Below are 4,625 nucleotides of genomic sequence, written 5' to 3' on the forward strand. Positions count from 1 at the left end.
AAGCCCTAGTACGGACAAAACAAACAAACAGGCGGCTACAAGGGGAGGTGGACAAGACTATTGTAAGCCAAGCAAGGGGCTGAAGGCTGGGCTGAAGGCCAACTGAATATGATCAAGGAAGAGTACTTGAGAATCATAAGAGAAGTGTAGGCCAGGGCAGACAAGGAAAGCCCAGCTGGCTATTTTGGACGCTAAAGAGTTCTCTAAGGTCTATGAGTTGGAGGTGGATAAAATGGAGCAATGGGAGAACCATGAAATAGAGGACTTAAAGGAGATGTGGCGGGAATATTTGAGGAAGTTGACAGTGGCCATGCAATCCCCCACACCTACCTGCAAGCAAATAGCTTCCCTACATACTCAAGACAGGAATCCGAACGGGCGATCCGAAAATTTGGACACTGCAGAACCAGTGAGAACACACCTAAGAGGAGATGTGGGGGCTGCTGGAGACAGGAACATGGGCATGGAGGCAGGACACAGTAGGGGGGAGACCATTATAGAAAAAGAGCTACAGGCAAAGATTGAGTAGCTAAAAATAGAGGTAGAGGGCTGGAAAAAGCAATTCACGCTTTTAAAGCAGAGTGGCAAGAAACTAGCTGAGCACTCTGAAGGGAAAGGGAAGGAGTTGGTAATCTACAAAAGGACATCAATGGACATAATCCCCAATGACGAGTTGTGGGAGCATGCTTGGGTGGCAACTAAAAGGCTGGAAGAAGGGACCAATGATGAAGCTACCCTGAGGGCCCAGATTGAAGAATACAAAGGATTAGTGGAAGAATACAAGGAGCAGCAAAGATAATACGGGGAAACAATCAAAGCCCTAAAGAAAGAGGTAGGAACAACTGTAACCAGGGTCACAAGAGAAAAAGGGAGCAAAGTGATAACGGTCAATGAGCTGAATGTCACTTTGACGAGAGCTCATGCCAATTTAAAAAATAGACAAGAACAAATGGATGCTATGAGAAAAGCTCATGCCAATGATCCAAGACTTCCAAGAATGGGTGAAACGATGAAAAAGCAGAAAAATATGAGATGCAATAAAGGCTTTGGGGCGAGAAGGAGAAAAGAAGCACCAAATTTTCCAAAGAGACGACCCTCAGACACATGAGGAGTTTGATCCAAGCTTCTAAACAAGCGGAAGTAGTGTAACCGTCCAACTGGGAAGATTGCACATTTTATGAACCAGTTGGATGAAAAGGTGGAGAATCAAAGGGAAGAGAAGCTCACAGGTAGGGGAGTCAGTACACAAGAGGAGCCCCTCATCTGGATCTTGGGTTGTATGGGGAAGTGGGAAGATTGCACATTTTATGAACCAATTGGATGAAAAGGTGGAGAATCAAAGGGTAGAGAAGCTCACAGGTAGGGGAGTCAGTACACAAGAGGAGCCCCTCATCCGGATCCTGGTTTGTATGGGGAAGTGGGGGAATCTTATGAATTTGTGGACCCGGGTGAGGAGGCAACAACTCACGCAGAGAGCAGGACTTCCAGTGCCCCTCACGACAGAGTTTCCTGGCAGAAAGAGAAAGGACAACAACCATTCCGGAACCTACAGGCATACCACCTTATGGGTGGAGATGGAGTCAAGGGGGAAGGAGAAGGTTAAAAGATCCAGAGTAAACAATTTTTGAAGATGAAGCCATTTCCCCAGAGCACATTGAACTGCATGCCTTTGCATAGCAATGGCCACTGAGGCAATGGAAAGAGCAAGAAAAAGGTTCCCATATGCTAAGCTAACAGAAGTGTAGTTTCATCGGGCAGGCGAGAAAATTGGGCTAAGGAATGAGTGGGTGAGCAAGAGGAGAAGGGCTTATGAGCCTAGGTATGCTCTGGATAAGCCCATTAAATTTGTCTCAGGAGGATTTTCCAAGGATGAGGAACCTAAAGAAGAAGTGTGGGGCCAAAGTCCTTAACTACATGAATTGCAAACATACATGTGGAGGTGAACTGGAGGAAAATTTTGTTCTCATAAAGAAAGCAATTCTTAATTGACAGAAATAAAGCCATTGTGGGCTTCACTTTTAGCACAACGTCCATCGTGTAGCTTGGCCCTAGGGCCAAGATACCAACAAGAAGGAGGATGTTGATTTGTTCTTGGTAGCTTGGCCCTAGGGCCAAGCTAGATTCTCTTCCAAGGGTCACTCTTGCCATGCACATGCATAGATGGGCCCAAGGGCCATTCTACCATGCAATCTTGAGAGAATGGCTCTAGGGAACACAAGAGAATCTATCCTACCACACACAAGAGAATCTTGAGAGAATGGCTCTAGGGAACACAAGAGAATCTATCCTACCACACACAAGAGAATCTAGCTTATTACAATAGAAACAAGCTCCTTTTGGACCAAATCTTTCACCTCCCCCAAATCTTCCATCTCTTTCGTGTGGTATGCTGATTTGAGATTCTGTGGTGACCTGGTTGACAGCGAGGACTTGATACTGCTGCCTTTCCACCATTATTGGGTTCCTATTATGTATGTTATAGTAACACGTCTCTGCAGAGTGATTGTCCCTTTCATAGATGGTGCACACTTTGCTGTGTGCCTCTTAACTGGCACTCCTCTTTCGTGTACCCTTGATTGTTGCACCTCATGCACTAGACATCTGGTCTGAGTTTGGATCCTACATGTCCTCTAGCAATCTTGGTTAGGGTAGCCCTTAGTTTTTCCTGAACTTTCTCTGGCTGCTTCCTGCCTTTCTTTTTCTGGGGCTTGTGAACTTTCTTTGCCTACTTCCTGTCTTTCTTTCTCTGGGGCTTCTGCTCTTCGGCATCCGACTCCTGACTGGATTTTGACTCTGAGGTATCCTCTCTGGAATTAGATTCCGAGGTTTCTTCCTCTTTTTTGGAGTCCTCGACATCTGACTTTTGACTTGATTCTGACTCTAAGGTATCCTCTGGAATTAGATTCTGAGATTTCTTCCTCTTGTCCTTCTTTTTCTTCTTAGAGTCTTTGTTTGTTTGCATTAGGACTCCTTTTGCTTTGGCAGCTCCTGCCACCACTTGTTCGAAGGTCACGGCTTCCAGGTCGTATGAGGTTACTGCCGTTTTGAGCTTTTCACTCAGTCCTCTCACAAACCACTGGCTCAATATGGCTAAAACGGGACGGTTAGGATGGTCCATGCGCATCAACATTGCTCTAAATTTAGCCGCGTAGCTTTTGTTAGCCTCTTTTTCTGTGTCATCCTCTACAACTTTTCTAACACTTTTATTATGGTCTTGTATTTCTTGAATCTCTTTAGGAAAGCCTTCTTCAGCTCCTCAAATTGCTCCAGTCCGTACTGGGCATACTAGCTCTCGTGGCTTTGCTACCCAACGTTGAACCAAAATACTTTGTCTTTTGCCCCAGCGGAGCTCTGTTTGCCTGGAACATGGCTTCAAAGGAAAAAATGTGGGAATCCGCGTCCTCCTCAATCTTGCCTGTGAATTTCGAGTACTTGAGGGACATCTTGCCTAGAGCTGCTAGTTATTCCCCTTCCTAAGCTTCCTACCTCTTGTTTGGTGGTTCCTGACTGTTCCTAACGGTCTTATTCCTGATTCCTTGGTGGTTCCGGAATGAGTCTCTCCTGCTACTATGGAATCCCGTCCGATGATGATCTTCTTCTTGATTCCTTAGTTATTCTGGAATTAATCTTTCTAGCTTTTGTGGAATCCCATTAGCTAATCGTCTTGGTTGGCGCAGTGGTCGGTGTGGCAGAGGTGCTTCTTGTTCTATAGCTTCTGCCTATCTACAACGGTACCGCATTTAACTATTTAAGATTCCTTTGTTCTCCATTCTTGCTCCATTGTGCTCTTATGCCTCCCTGGTTAGAATTCTTGACCCTAGTGTGTGCTTTCTTTCTGGGCTTCTTTTGGCAAGTTTACCCCACTAACCGTGCAAGACTTAACCTATACTAGCCTTTATCTCTCTACTCCCTAGTGTGCGGCTGCTCCCTAGTAGGATCACCAAAAGTGTTGGTGTTTAGTTGAGACTCGGCACTTGCGTGGTTTCAGAACACCTAGTCGGCTTCAGAGGAGACACGTAACTAATGAAACTCTGCCCAACACGATAAGCCAACACTAGTACATTGCGTCGGTAATTTGCCTAGGCTAAGGGAGTTAGTTATGATAGTGCAGTGGTTAGTTCCTACATCTAGTGTTCCCTAGGGCCATTCTCTCAAGATTTCATGGTAGAATGACCCTTGGGCTAATCTCTGCATGTGCATGATAAGAGTGACCCTTGCAAGAGAATCTAGCTTCTAGAGCCAAGATACCATGAATTAATATATATCCTCTTTGCTGGTAGCTTGGCCAAGCTACCATCAACAAAGCAACACCATCTTTATTGTTGGTAGATTAGACCTAGGCCCAAGTTGCCAGCAAAGATGATGTAGATTTGTTCATGGTAGCTTGGCCCTAGGGCCAAGCTATATTATCTTATGTGTGGTAGCTAGATTCTCTTATGTTCCCTAGAGCCGTTCTCTCAAAATTGCATGGTAGAATGGCCCTTGGGCCCATCTATGCATATACATAGCAAGAGTGACCCTTGCAAGAGAATCTAGCTTGGCTCCCTAGGGCCATTCTCTCGAGATTGCATGGTAGAATGGCCATTGTTCCCATCTCTACATTGTTGAGATGTCAAGTTCAACAT

Source organism: Cibotium barometz, chromosome 25 (genome assembly GCF_041138505.1).
Source record: "Cibotium barometz isolate CiBa-2024 chromosome 25, ASM4113850v1, whole genome shotgun sequence".
In the NCBI taxonomy this organism is placed as follows: domain Eukaryota; kingdom Viridiplantae; phylum Streptophyta; class Polypodiopsida; order Cyatheales; family Cibotiaceae; genus Cibotium; species Cibotium barometz.